We start from the raw sequence: 16011 nt of genomic DNA, 5'->3' as shown, positions 1-16011 counted from the left end.
ACATAAATCATTGTACAATGTATGACATGCATGTGATCACGTGATACATATACTATGTACAATGTATCTGAGGGTGATTCTGTGGACACTAGCGACAAGGAATACTGAGCGAGCAATTCACTGCTTCAAAAGCAAGTGAATCCTGCCGGTTTCTAGCCCCATTCAGACCTTCTAAATCTTGTAAACAACAACACACGTACCGACTGGTACGTATACATGGTCACTTCAATGCGATGAACAAAAAATGCATGGCCGCAAGTTACGTAACTGTACATCTACATGTACATGCATAAACAAGAGGAGTGTGGTCTACATCAGTACAGTGAATAAGAGATTGAGTGTATTGTGCAACAATATCAAAATAAAATCTCTCTTTGAGTCAGTCAAGTGAGAATTCAAGTCGGCAGGAAAACCGCGAGCTCCCATGTAGGGAGCAACACACTCTTCCACTCCTATCGCCGAAGTCGCACCAACCTCCTGTTTCAAAATCTCTCTCTATTTCCGAAATTGGGTTGTCTTTTTGCTTTGACTCTTACTTCATGGTGTTGTGAATAAGACCGTTCTCAAGTACATGTAGTAGAGTAACTGCTACTGAATATTACTGGTCTTTGGACGTAACGTCGTTTGGTGCGTTCATCATGTTTTCCATCACCGTGACACTGACACTGATCTGACAGTGTATTAGTACAGTCGACGCACTGAGACGTGACGTACATGTACATGTAGGTGCATGACCATGTAAAGTAATTACATACTCGTACACGTATTAGATAAACCTTGTTGCCGTCAACCAACATGTACTGATGCACGTGTGCCAGCAATGACGTGCGACGTGCACAGCCACAGAGATGATGCATCCAAAATGAATGGCGCCAATACTGGCAATAGGCAATACAGTGTATAAGCGACCATAAATCAATAGCTTGAGTAGGTCATGGAATCACACAGGACAAACAGAGCTACACTGTAAAGTGTAATGGCCATGACTGCACATGGGTGCATTTTCAGTTCTGCCAGTTTTGGACGCCACATGCACAGGCGTCTGGCCTCACATTCCCCGCGTGAGCTCATTGACATTGTGTTACTGGCGCCTGAGGAAGGTGACGTATAATGCCTTGAAATCTCCGTCCCCGGACGGTATATTATATTTGCAATCTTGGTAGTTCATTAACCAGAACATGGTCCGCTGGGGACATAAGCGTGGAACCTACCTAAGCATTAGGCTAAGGTTGATGGCGACGCCAGAGCAATCTGCATATTGTTGTCAACATAAGAAAGAGAGAGAGAGGGGGGGGGGGTGGGGCGGCCGGGGTCAGATTGGAATATGTGGTAACTCAACGTTAGTTTCGTGCAGAGGCAATCCGATGATCAGACAACCGTATTGTTGTCGATGATTTTGTATTAAACAAAACTGCTGTTGATCGTCTGGTTTTGGCTGGTTTTGGTTTTTAGTACTCCCTGGTTGTAGCTATTCAGCAACTAGTTTCAGGGACCTCTGCTTGCGTGAAGCTAGGAAAGACGCTGGATTGGTGCACTGCACCCCTATCGCAGGATTGGTGCACTGCACCCCTATCACCCCTTATAAGTTATATGTATGTACGAGCACCCCACTCGTATTATTGCTTACGCAGAAGGTGCACTGAAGAAGATCAGAGAAACTTGCCCAGAACAATCATGTGGATAGACTTGCTAAGTTACCATGGTTACCCTATACGCAGATGATGAAACAGAACATGACCACAGTCTAGTAGGACAACAGTCGAGACAACGGGGGAGAAGTGCGAATCCATCTTTGCATAGGTTCTACGCTTGGTGTGCTGGTGCGAGCAAGTTTTGCAAGCATATTGCAATGTGGAATACATGCGTGTGTATACACAATAATTATTATTATGCTTGGTCACAAGGCCTAGCGGGTGTGTGCACGCACACTTGGGTGATCGGTGGCAGGTGCATGCATGTGGGTTAATCCATCTTTGCAGAGGATATGATAACTTGAAACTCAACTATCATTAGCGTCAGCAAAACACATCCGGCACGGCTATGACCCCTGGAGGTCAGTCAAACTGAGATTTTTTAGTTTTCAACGCAACAAGTTCTGGGGTCAGCGGAGGATATTGGAGCACGTACTTGTATACCGGTAACAGCACCGAATCGTGCATTTTCCACCATGAAAACGTCATGCCCTGCTGCAGTCCCGCTCGTTCAACTGACTCATTTTGCCAGTTCTAACTTCTCCTACATTATAAAGCGCACTCTGGTCTACTGTAACAAAAGCCCTACCAAGCACAGTCATGTACATATAGGTACAACAGAAAATAGATAAGTACATGTAGATAAAACGGAGTAATAATTATACGGAAAGCGGAACCGAAAACTCTATCGGAGTATTATAAATTTATAATCAATACTGATTGATCACACAACCTGTGGATGGGAGTAACAGATACACTGAATAAAGACTGGAGGAATTTTAATACTATTATTAGTACATAAATCATTGTACAATGTATGACATGCATGTGATCACGTGATACATATACTATGTACAATGTATCTGAGGGTGATTCTGTGGACACTAGCGACAAGGAATACTGAGCGAGCAATTCACTGCTTCAAAAGCAAGTGAATCCTGCCGGTTTCTAGCCCCATTCAGACCTTCTAAATCTTGTAAACAACAACACACGTACCGACTGGTACGTATACATGGTCACTTCAATGCGATGAACAAAAAATGCATGGCCGCAAGTTACGTAACTGTACATCTACATGTACATGCATAAACAAGAGGAGTGTGGTCTACATCAGTACAGTGAATAAGAGATTGAGTGTATTGTGCAACAATATCAAAATAAAATCTCTCTTTGAGTCAGTCAAGTGAGAATTCAAGTCGGCAGGAAAACCGCGAGCTCCCATGTAGGGAGCAACACACTCTTCCCCTCCTATCGCCGAAGTCGCACCAACCTCCTGTTTCAAAATCTCTCTCTATTTCCGAAATTGGGTTGTCTTTTTGCTTTGACTCTTACTTCATGGTGTTGTGAATAAGACCGTTCTCAAGTACATGTAGTAGAGTAACTGCTACTGAATATTACTGGTCTTTGGACGTAACGTCGTTTGGTGCGTTCATCATGTTTTCCATCACCGTGACACTGACACTGATCTGACAGTGTATTAGTACAGTCGACGCACTGAGACGTGACGTACATGTACATGTAGGTGCATGACCATGTAAAGTAATTACATACTCGTATTAGATAAACCTTGTTGCCGTCAACCAACATGTGCTGATGCACGTGTGCCAGCAATGACGTGCGACGTGCACAGCCACAGAGATGATGCATCCAAAATGAATGGCGCCAATACTGGCAATAGGCAATACAGTGTATAAGCGACCATAAATCAATAGCCTGAGTAGGTCATGGAATCACACAGGACAAACAGAGCTACACTGTGAAGTGTAATGGCCATGACTGCACATGGGTGCATTTTCAGTTCTGCCAGTTTTGGACGCCACATGCACAGGCGTCTGGCCTCACATTCCCCGCGTGAGCTCATTGACATTGTGTTACTGGCGCCTGAGGAAGGTGACGTATAATGCCTTGAAATCTCCGTCCCCGGACGGTATATTATATTTGCAATCTTGGTAGTTCATTAACCAGAACATGGTCCGCTGGGGACATAAGCGTGGAACCTACCTAAGCATTAGGCTAAGGTTGATGGCGACGCCAGAGCAATTGTTGTCAACATAAGAAAGAGAGAGAGGGGGGGGGGGGGTGGGGGCGGCCGGGGTCAGATTGGAATATGTGGTAACTCAACGTTAGTTTCGTGCAGAGGCAATCCGATGATCAGACAACCGTATTGTTGTCGATGATTTTGTATTAAACAAAACTGCTGTTGATCGTCTGGTTTTGGCTGGTTTTGGTTTTTAGTACTCCCTGGTTGTAGCTATTCAGCAACTAGTTTCAGGGACCTCTGCTTGCGTGAAGCTAGGAAAGACGCTGGATTGGTGCACTGCACCCCTATCACCCCTTATAAGTTATAATGTATGTACGAGCACCCCACTCGTATTATTGCTTACGCAGAAGGTGCAATGAAGAAGATCAGAGAAACTTGCCCAGAACAATCATGTCGATAGACTTACTAAGTTACCATGGTTACCCTATACGCAGATGATGAAACAGAACATGACCACAGTCTAGTAGGACAACAGTCGAGACAACGGTGGAGAAGTGCGAATCCATCTTTGCACAGGATATGATAACTTGAAACTCAACTATCAGCAAAACACATCCGCCACAGCTACATGTATGGCCCCTGGAGGTCAGTCAAACTGAAATCACTTCTGGGGTCAGCGGAGGATATTGGAGCACGTACTTGTATACCGGTAACAGCACCGAATCGTGCATTTTCAACCATGGCAACGCCATGCCCTGCAGTCCCGCTCGTTCAACTGACTCATTATGCAAGTTCTAACTTCTCCTACATTATAAAAGCGCGCTCTGGTCTACTGTACTGTAACAAAAGCCCTACAAAGCAAGATTGATGCGTGGCACCGCGGACAGCCCTGATTTTCGAGTACGTCAGTTATGCTAAAGTGTGTTACAATGTAAAACTGAACAATGCACAACTGTAGTGCGTTTAAAAACTGTATAGAGTAACGGTCCGACCTTTAGACTTTTTCCAATACCTGAGTGGACCCTGGCTAGCGCCAGACGTTACTGAACTGTAACGTCTTTAGTAAGGCGCAGATCAACTACCTTCCAACTTGGAAAGCTCAGGTTCGGAAAAGTCCCAGAAGGGAAGGACCCTTGCGCCTTAGAGAAGTGTTGGAGCTAGGTGTCAGGTCGCTGAATGTCTCAGTACTCCTTGTCAGTTTTGTGCCATTTTGTCGCACTCGCTGACTGTATATATTTTTTTTATTTTTTTATTTATTGCAACATCTCAAGACTCGGCGGAAACACCGGCCAATATTACGAGAGTGGGTGATTGCCAACCACGGCGATAAATAGAAAGAAGGGGAGGGAAAAAGAAAGAGTAGCAAAACGAACAGCAACAACAACTCCGTAAAGAAAGATAATGTCAAATAAAAACAGTGAAAAACACAGAGACGCAAAGGACATGTGGATAATGAGCTATGCATGTCGTAGTAAATAAGGGGCGGCACGGATCTTAAACAGGCGGAGTGAGGTCAGGTCCTTAACTTCTCTGGGTAGAGTGAGCCAAACAGAATAAGCAATAAAGAGAGGGGAGCGCAAAAGAGTGGATGAGTTACACTTAGGGAGTAAGAGTGAGTTTCTAGTTCTTAGAGAAGAGAACCAATTAAAACACATGAGATGAGGTGGGCACAACTCAAGCTTAATAGAATGGACAAGAGAAGCCAGGTGTGCACTGCGTCCATGTGATAACGGGGTTGTGTGAGCGATTTTATAAAGGGCGGATGATGAGAGCATGCGGGGTTGACGGAGGAGAATTTTAAGGATTTTCTTGTGATGTATTTCAAGCTTTGCAGCAGCGGAAGAGGATAACCCAACCCAAGACGTATCTGCATAATGAAATATTGGGCGAAGGTAGGCGAAATAAAAAAGAAGCTTGCAAGAAAGTGGGAGGTAGGAGCAGTGGGGGGAGAGAATTCCTAAGGATTTACTTGATTTTTTACAGATATATTCGATGTGAGGTACCCAAGAGAGTGCAGAGTCAATCACAATGCCAAGGTGTTTGTGAGAAGACACTATGTCAATTGGATTTGGAAAGTTGGCATGGATGAGGGTTGTGAACTCCGGCTGGGGCGGGAAGAGCATGATCTTTGTTTTTGATAGATTTGGGGACAACCTCCAGGACGACATCCAGGAAAGAACTTCCTGAATGCCAGCACGCAAGTTGTTTTTCAGGCCAGTGAGGGAAGGTGATGAGGTGAGAAGGGTCGTGTCGTCAGCAAACAGAGACGTTCCAGGGAAGACTGCAGGTAAGTCGTTTACGTAAATTATAAATAGTAGGGGACCAAGAATTGATCCTTGAGGAACGCCCGACAATACTGGCTCTGCAGCCGAGGATGTGCCAAGCACAGTTACGTACTGATAACGCCCAGAGAGATAAGATTTCAGCCAGGAGAGTGGCTGTTTGCGTACCCTGAATGCATGCTCGAGCTTTGCCAAAAGTCCTCGATGCCAGACGGTATCAAAAGCCTTGGCCAAGTCAAAGAAGCAAATGCCAGCAAGCGCTCTGTTATCCCTATGCTGGCACACCTGCTGCACGATGCGGGTCAGTTGAAGAGAGGTGGAGTCGCCTTTACGAAACCCAGATTGTGCGGGACTCAGAAACGGCGAAACATGTCTGTATAAGTGGTCATAAAAGATGCGTTCACATACTTTGGACACGCAGGGAAGAAGAGAGATAGGGCGGTAGTTTGCAGGTTCGTGGCGGGAACCTTTCTTGAATACAGGTATGACTTTTGCTGTTTTCCATGCGGAAGGGAATATGCCCGTGGTAAATGACATGTTGAAAATATGGCACAAAGGGAATGCTATGGATGGTGCCAGGGCCTTGAGGACCCGGTTGGGGATGCCGTCAGGACCAGACGCCTTGCACGTCGGAAGCTTCTTCAGATGACGCCGGACAGTGGCAGTTGTGGTGATGACGGACGTGAAACAAGCTGAGGGCTCCGAGGGGGTGAGAATAGGGGGAATAGAGAGCAACGGGTCATCTGGCCGAGTCACAGAGGCAAACTGGGCGTTTAATGCCGTAGCTTTGGCCAAAGGGTCAGCCGCCTGCTGAGTCCCTGTTGTGAGTGACGGAATTTCCCGTGATACGTTTCGAATTCTTGCTTGTCTCACAAACTGGTGAAGCGATGGACGGTGTCTACCCTGCAAAGTAGTTTTCATTGAGCGGATATAAGCTCGGTACTTTGTCCGCGTCAGGGTTTTCACTATATTTCGCTGCTGTTGGTATGCTTGTTTGTTTTGTTGTGTTGGGTACTTCCTAAAAATGCTATAGAGATCATATTTCCACTTGATTGCTGTGCGGAGATGGGCATCAACCCAGGGTGGCTGACTGGGCCGTGGGCAGCGGTGAGAATACGGCTGCTTTCCGAATGGCCAGAGGTGCTTCTCAAGGGCACTGTTGAGAATGGAAGAAAAGTGTGAAAGCGCATCATCGACGTTGCTGGCACGCAGGTGCCAGCTCCAGTCAATATCAGAGAGCTCTGCATTCACACTATCCCAGACGGAAGATGGCACGGATTTAAAGTCATATTCCGGCTTTGCAGGAACATTGCTGAAGTGGCTTTGGGGTGCAGCAGCGGGATGTCCGCTTGCAGCAGGTTCCTCACGGTAAACAGCATCAGTAGGCAGTAGGAAATGACTGAGGATCTGTGCGTGGTCAGATGCACCAAGAGGAGCTACAGATGTAACAGAGAGTAGTAGGTGAGGATGATCCGTGAGTACAACGTCAATACACGATGTTGAGCCGTGGGGGGTAAAGTGTGTGGGGAATGTCACCATTTGCTCAAGGCCAAAACAAGAGAAGAGGTTACGGAACTCCCTTCCAGCACGATTCGTGGTGTCACTAGGAGACCAGTCAGAGTGGCGAGCATTCAAGTCTCCTGCAAGTACAATCGCCGAATTGGGAAGGCTAATAGTGGACAGACAGTCCTCTAGGAGGTCACTAAATGCCTGGACTTGGGAGATGCTGTCTCCAGGGGGTCTGTAAACAGAGCAGATGATGAGGGGGAGTTAGGGAAGGATCACTGGCCGCAATTCGAGCCAAACCGCCTCCAGTCCACAGCGCTCAAGGTCGAAGCGGCGCTTGATGGACATGAACGATCTGTCAGCTACAAGAGTAGCAACACCGCCATAGCCTCTTGCTGGCAGGTTATCAGAGCTGGTCGTGGGTGGGCGGTCCAGGCGGTATGACGTGTAGCCTGGAATTGAGACGTCTATGGCAGCTGTCAGCCACGTTTCACATAGGCAGATTATGTCTGGAGAATACTGCTCACAGACTTGACTAAGCTCAGCTAACTTATTTACTATGGAGCGGCAGTTAAGTGAGAGCACTGAGAAGGATGAAGGATGTGATCTGGGGGTGAAGGGTGGTGCGAGTGGATTTAGAGTAGACATGTTTACGGATTTGAAGCGTGGTCAGAGGTGACCCTGTCCTGCTTAAAGCGCCATTCTCTTGCAGTGACCTCTGGAGGCCAGAAATCTGGACCGAGGGCTGCTTCCTTGTGTTCCGCTGGAATGACGACGTGGGCGAATGCCACTCCAAAGTACTTGGTTTCGGAGACTGAACACTTGATCACTTGTATTTCTCGTCTTGTACACCACTTGGCAATCGAGTCAGAGGAGCATCCACTCTTTACGTTGCCCAAATATAGTGCGCAACACTTCGTGCGGGACCCTCCTGACAGCTGTTCCGAGGGCTTTGGGCGATTCTCGTAGTACGATGTGACTCGTGTCGAGGGAACGGTGGTCTCATTACGTGTGTCGTGTGCCTTATTTGGTCCCTGGTGCCCAGCCTGTACGGTGGTGCTGTACAGTGCTGGAGGATGATAGGTGCCGTTTTTGGCGGGCCTGGTTTCAATCTGGGTTGCATTTGGTGATGTGCGTAGGTTCTGGGGTTGTACGGTGACAGCAGGCAAGGTTGGTTTCAAAAGAGCTCCAGCAGGGTGGTAGCTCTGCAAACTGTCATGGGGTACAGACAATGCACGTAGATCGGCCAAATCTGCCTTCAATGTAAGTATTTCGGCCTTCATTGATGTTATCAAGGATAGCTCCTTGGTGAGGCAAGTGACCTGGTCTACTAGGCTAGTTAGAGTGTCAGACTGCGACTTACTACTACAGGTCCAGTGAGATCCAATTCCAGCGTCCCGCAGCGCACAGACCAGTTCCGGTCTTGCGAGGCCATCGCATCCAACAATACCCTGTTGCCGTCCCAGCTCTCTCAGCCTGTCAAAGCCCAGCAGGGCGAGGTCTATCTCAGCATTCATCTTCGTTTCCGTGGGTCCACGGGAGCCAAAGGCTCACCGAACTACGAAAAGAGTCAAAATCTCACGTTTGGGCAGAGCGCCAAAAACTGCATCCGCATGCGAAACGCAAAAAGTTCATGAATATGATCAGGTTGCGTTGGTGGACAGTTAATCATAAGTTATGACTCGTAATATTTTTTATTATTCTTTATTCCACGATGGCGTGACGCCAATAAGGACGATTGATAAATGTGATAGAACTGATACTAACCAGAAACAGCTAGATGGAAATTACCCGGGGAGGCAAGAAGCAATGGATCATGAAAAACAAGCGGGGTCGAGATAGTTAATGGGAGCAGGAACAGGTACTGCTCAAAGTCAAAAGAAGACTGGATGCATTGTTTCGGAAAGAATTTCTACGATGCTCGCTTGTGAAGTCGATAGGGAGTGAATTGTAGAGGGCGATGGCACTGTTGATGGGGGAATCTCGGTGCCTGTCTGTATGTGAGTGTCCGATGGAGTAGGTCCTTGTCCGTCGAAGGGTGTATGGTTGGTGTTGACGTTGTGGTGCAAGATGTGATTGTTGCAGGTGTGGCGGGGAGGTTTAGTTGTAGATGTCCCATGCTAGTAGGGCTTGTTTAACAAGGAGTCGTGAACTAAGGCTGGGAAGTTTTGCGTGATGGAGGAGGGAACTGTGGTGAACTGGTGCAAAGACGGGAATCCGAAGGCAGATGCGTATAGCACGGCGTTGAATTCTCTCCAGTGTGTCCCGCTGTTGCTGTGTGGTGTTGGAGAGGGCAAGACTGCCATATTCGAGAACGGATCGGATGTACGTCGTGTACATTATTAATAGGCTGGAAGCGTTCATTGTGCCACGTGTTTTGCGGAGTTGGTGTAGTAGTTTTTTGGCTTTGTTGGTGGTTTCTATGATGTGTTGGGTCCATCGTACATGTATATCGTCTTGGAGTGTACTGCCAAGGTGCCTATGTCGGTGGACCTGCTGCAGCAGAGTCGAGTGGAGCGTGATGTGGATGGTGTGTTGGGGTTGGAAGGAAAGGACGACGGTTTTCGTGGTGTTGACGAGGAGATGCCAATCCTTCAACCATCGTCCTGCTGCGTCCACGGCACGTTGAAGGAATGCAGCTGATACTTTTTCCCTTCTCCTTTTTTGAACTCAGACAATGAGCCAGTAATAAATGTATTAGAAGAAGAAAACATAATACGAGTTATGAAGCAACTACCCACGAATGTAGAAATTTAGATAATAAGCGGTCAGTACGTGCGATAACAGTACACAAAACTGACAGGCTACTGAGACATTCAGCGACCTAAGACTTAGCTCCAACACATCTCCAGTCCGGAAACCAACAGCCTTCCAACTTGGAAGGTTCAATGTTGGGTAGGACCAAAGAGAGGGGGACGGTGAGTGCAGCGGAAACGTGCACCAGCTAAGTCCCACGGCAACAAAGAATGCCGACTGTTACAGGACGATGCCGAGACCAGTCAATAACATGACAATGCGGTCTAACTACGAAGCAGCAAAGCAACACACCACCCAACTTGGGTGGGTCAGCAATATCGGAGATTAAGGAAGGGGGAAGCTTTGCGAAAACGAATTGTACAAAACCGGACGCCAATATCTAAATGTGCTCCTCATGCATGACACTATTGTGGACGAGTTGACTACAATAACAAGTAGTTTCACACGACGTAGATCTACATTTCATGGCTCATCAGGTGTGCAAAATTCTCCTTTTGTACCATAATTAAATTGGTTCACCATTGCTCACCATTGGCTCACCAACCGAGTTCAACTTAGGTAAGCATTACTGGAATACATTTAGTCTAAAGTGGACTGAATAACGTTAATGGACAAGTACTCAATCTGCGGACAGAACTGTTTCGTCCTTTGTGGACCGATCAGCGCAGCACAGAGAAAATGAGGCTGAACCTGATAGCAATGAAAAATAAAATTTCCAAAGCCAGATTTAAACCAGGCCCGAACGTACCTTGCCAGAGTGCTAAAACTGACAAGTCAGTGAGCTCTGCATAACGCAAACAGCAAAGGCACTAATGGACAAGTAGAATGTTTGCTTTGCATCATTTGTTAAATTTCTACGGCCATATCGGAAAGCAGCAACTAACGTTACTTTAGCAAACACTGAGTTACACAATTTCTGAACCTGTGGCTGGAAGGTGACTCTGACTCTGAGATGGCCATCTAACACTAAACCAAGGTATTTGGCAGTGCTCGTAGGGGTAAGAGCCTTTCCTTTACAGGCCAAGGACCTTGGCAACGGCACTGTTGGCAGGCATGGCCGCCGCAGAATGAGAAACTTGGTTGTCGGGGTTCATGTGTCTGAGTAACGGCGGAAAAGAACTTGGTTGTGTTATTGCTGTGTGATTATTGTGTTACTGGCTCTAATTCTTTGTGCCATCTTCAATTGTGATAGTTGTGTCTGGTAGGGTTCAGAACACCTCCATTCTGCACTATTCCTTTTGTGTTGATATGTCACATTATGTGAGTTAGTTGAGTGTTTACACCTCAGTGCGCCAATATCTTTTCTATAAAATAGCATTATTCAGCTAAACCCCTTCATTCAACAACTGCTTCTCCTCTGATGAGTTCCCCGTTATTATCTCTATGGAACGAAACAAGACTTGTCAGGAGTACTACTACTTGCTTTCGTGGAGTGTGGCTGGTGAACTGTTCGTGCTGTGATCTGCAAGCGTCGTATGGTCTCGTCGGGTCAAAATGAAAAACCTACTATTACTGGCTCTGTCCACTTGACATAGACCACTATAGCTATACGCAGCCGAGGACCTTACCGTCCTTAGACAACCGTCTAATACACGGTTTAGATAGTGCGACAACAAGGCACAACATTGACCCCGGTTCTGAGACATTCAACGACCTGACACAGTGACACATCTACGAATCGCAAACCAACAACCTTCGTTCCAGCTAGGAAGACTCGGGCGAGGAAAAGTCTAATGGAAGGAGAGCACAACGAAGAAGAGCACGACTCGCTGCGGCTATGCCACCAACGGATGGCGACGAGAATACTTTGAAGTAGTTGGACGGACATACTGATCTAGCACACAGCACAAGAACTCGACGACGCAAAGCAATATGCCATCCATGGCAACTAACGTGTTACTTGGAAGGCTCGAAGTAATTCGTTGTGTATGACCAGGGAGTCCCTCGCCTAGGCTTGGTTGAGCACTCTGTTCTGGTTAGCGTTAAAGTTGTCTGCCCTGGTGCAAGGCTCGCTGTGCTTACTGCTCCGCGGACGAGATCGAACAAGATCGAAACATCTAGTAGCTGTCCGGAGATTGAGTAGACAGCTACCACTGCCTAACAAATGAAGCGTCATGGCTGACCTACGTTGAGTTGAAATTTCATCCCCTGTTAATGTTGGCACCTCCGATATTGTGGCGGATAAATCATCTTGTCTTTTCCGGATACGGGTCGCTGTCCGGTACCAACGGACCTGTCGTCACACGTACGTGGTGGTTTCCTCGGCGGTCTTCCTCGTTTTCTTGCATCCACTTTTGTCGTCACCTCCAGTGTTTTGTCGTCTTTTCCATTGCGCATTCTCATTTGGCTGCGAGTGACCCTCCCAATCTGTGCCACGATCGCACCTCTTCGGTGCCATCGTAAGAGATTTGTACCGCCTCCCAGTGCCAAACCTGGTTGGCTCAGGCCCCGCACTCGCAAGCGATGAAGGACTTGACGATATCGCTGAATCAGTAGGAGACTTGAGCAGGGAACCAAGCGAAACAGACTCAGACAACACACATTTAGGAGGACGACCGCGCGCGCCGTGGACGAGAATCACGTGCGTGCAACGGGACCTGATTCAACGGTACATGTTGGCTATAAAATTAAGCGGTATGTTCGAATTAAAGGGGAAGTTAAGGCAAAAATTAAAATTTCACCAGTTGTAGTCTTCGGGGTGCTGAGTCGAATGGTCTTGGTCCGAGAAAGCTGAGACGCTCACTTCCTATCCCAATCGAACTCGCGCACTTCCACCGAAACTGGGTGACTGCGTCCTACGAGACGGGGATTTGTATGCAAAATGTCACTATAACCGCCATTTCGTTCTTATAAAAGCACGGATGACCGCGATTGGCCCGTATGTTGTAGTCTTTTGGACGCTGAGTCGACTGGTTTTGGTCCGAAAAGGCTGCGATGCAGCGTTCCTCCTTTATTCCCAATCGAACATGGTTGAAGAAGCGATCACGTGCTCCTGCGTATACCAGTCACCTGGTCACCGTGCCTGCAGGGTACAACTTACTAGCCTGTTTGACCTTTTTTGGGTGCACTCCTAGATCCTGTCACTCGAGTTGAACCTAGTAACTTGGTGTGAAATTTGTCGCCTGCTGGCGTGGTGACAAGGTGATTTGGGCACCCAGGAGCACGTGACCGCTTGTTCAACCATGTTCGATTGGGAATAAAGGAGGAACGCTGCATCGCAGCCTTTTCGGACCAAAACCAGTCGACTCAGCGTCCAAAAGACTACAACATATGGGCCAATCGCGGTCATCCGTGCTTTTATAAGAACGAAATGGCGCTTTTAGTGACATTTTGCATACAAATCCCCATCTAGTAGGGCGCAGTCACCCAGTTTCGGTGGAAGTGCGCGAGTTCGATTGGGATTCAAGTAGCAAGGGAGCGTCTCAGCTTTCTCGGACCAAGACCATTCGACTCAGCAACCCGAAGACTACAGCTGGTGAAATTTTAATTTTTGCCTTAACTTCCCCTTTAAGCCATATTCGAATTATCAGGATTCCACCTGTATAAAGTATGTACATGTAGTGGTAACAGCCGCCACGCGCCAGCCCATACGGTCAGGCAAGAAGACACTTCCTTCGAAATAAGACTCAGGAGGCAATGAGAGCCTGCTTCAAGTATCCAGTCACTAAATTTGCCAAATTTCAATTCGAAGACATGAACAGTCACCTTGTCCTTTCTGTTCGTACTTATGGTTTCCCTGTAGCTGTGTGGAATAATCCCGAATTTTCAAGATCTTGGGCTTCTTGGAAAGGTCTCAGTAATCTGCATGTGGATGCACCTAGACGATGTTTCAAGTGTTGTCTGTGCAAGGGAAACAGAACGAAACGAATCTATTCTTTTGAATTGGCTCATCCTCCATTCCAGTGGGGACATCCCGGCGGCCATTGTTAGAATGGTGATAAACAGTGCAAGGTTGCCACTGGAGATATCCCCACGTCAGTTGTGTTGGAGGTATCACTTCCATCTCCAAAATTATCACCTGACAGTCTCTGCACCGAGTGCAGAGACTGTCCATGTGGCAAAGCAGGCTCAGCGCCAAGGCTGACAGCAACACTGTTGTATCCATGGTATCGTTCAAAACAAAACAAAACAACTCAGCATGTACAGTGGCGTGTCCAGGATTTGGCTGAGGGGGGGTTGCGGCCGGGATCGAGGCGGGATGGGGTGGGGGTACATGACATCATGCTACTGTCCCAGGTCAGCCATTTTGAAAACCAATGTCAAGAAGCTCCTCCTGTAGCCCCCTTCTTCAACAGTTATTCACCCGAACGGCCCCAGAGACTGTTCCGGAGGATCAGCGCACCACACGGGGACAAGTGTCGAACTACTTGCTTCAAGTTCCCTTTCTTCGTGGGCCTGCGGGACGATCGACCATGATGTTTCGGGGAAGCATTCTCTGGAACGCTCTCCCCTCTGATTTTAGAGTGATACGTGTCCCTGGTCCCTTCCGAAAAGCTCTTTCTGCCATTGATGTACTTACTTTGTGAATATCCTCGTTAAACTTTTATTATCTGCCATAAATTCCAACCTTCTCATCTATCAATTATTTGTGCATGCATGTCTATAAAATCAACCACGTGTTCCTGACTCCATGAAATTGTCTTTCTATTCTTTGACTCCATGAAATTGTTGTCTTTCTATTTCTGACTCCATGAAATTGTCTTCATCTAAATTTTTCCTTTTCTTCTTTTGGTCCTTTCTGTCTTATATTATTATTATCATTTTTTGTTTTCCCTTGCATATCATCCCTTCATCATTCTGCGAGAACCTGTGCTATGGGCAGGTGAGAAGGCATCTCTGCCTGTTCATTTGGTGAAGTAAAATAAACAACAACAACAACAACAAGCCGTACATCTCACACACCACGAGCAGTATTTCTGTACACGCAGCAACAATGTACATTTTAAACTTCAAATTTGCCGTTATGTGAGCGAATCAACTGCAATTATTTATGCGAGTCCAACAATTTCTCACCGCTCTCAAAGCATCCTTTACATAGGCAGCGGTACTTGTGACTGTGCGCTGTTCTTCATGTTCTGGCTGCTCGCTGACAACAGGTTCTTCCACGTCTGGCGGAGTGTGACTGTCAGTCCGCTCCGAAAGTTCAACTGTAATAACAGCGACTTCATCACTCCCACTGTTTCCTGTTGGAGCGGCAGCAGGAGTCGCGCCGCGACAGGGACGCTTTACAAAAATTCCAGGCTCTGCTGGCTAGAGCTTGGCCTAGTCCCTGAGACATCGAAGAAAAGCCTTCGAGTCAACCAAAACACGATTCGAACGCGTAACGAGGATGATCGCCTGAGCCCTCGGCATTCGAATCGTGTTTTGGTTGACTCGATCGAAGACTTTTCTTCGATGTTTGTACCGTTGAAGACGCGTCGAGCGCGTCCCAGCAGGGACCACGTAATCAGTCATTGTACAAGTCAACAGTACTCGTACACCAGGTACACCTGGTACACAGTCAGGTCACCGTGTTTCTGTAGCCGTGCATGCTCACTGTACGTAGACTCTACTCTGTAGACTGTACTGTACTAGTCTGTAGTGTGTACAATCAACACCAGCTCGACCACCGTACCGTGCAACCGCTTTTGGACAATCGTTTCAGGCCGCGCGCGCCCCGAGCGCGCAGTCTAGCTAGACCCGGCGCCCTGCCTTTTATTTTTCGAAACATAGGTCGAAATTTTTGAGGGGGGGGGGGGGGGCGCGCGCGCCCCCCGCGCCCCCCCCTAAACCCGCCACTGATGTAAGATAGGTG

The sequence above is a fragment of the Sycon ciliatum genome, chromosome 2, assembly GCF_964019385.1.
Source record: "Sycon ciliatum chromosome 2, ocSycCili1.1, whole genome shotgun sequence".
Taxonomy (NCBI): Eukaryota; Metazoa; Porifera; class Calcarea; order Leucosolenida; family Sycettidae; genus Sycon; species Sycon ciliatum.
The sequence above is the reverse complement of the archived record's forward strand: the minus strand, read 5'-3'. Positions refer to the sequence as shown.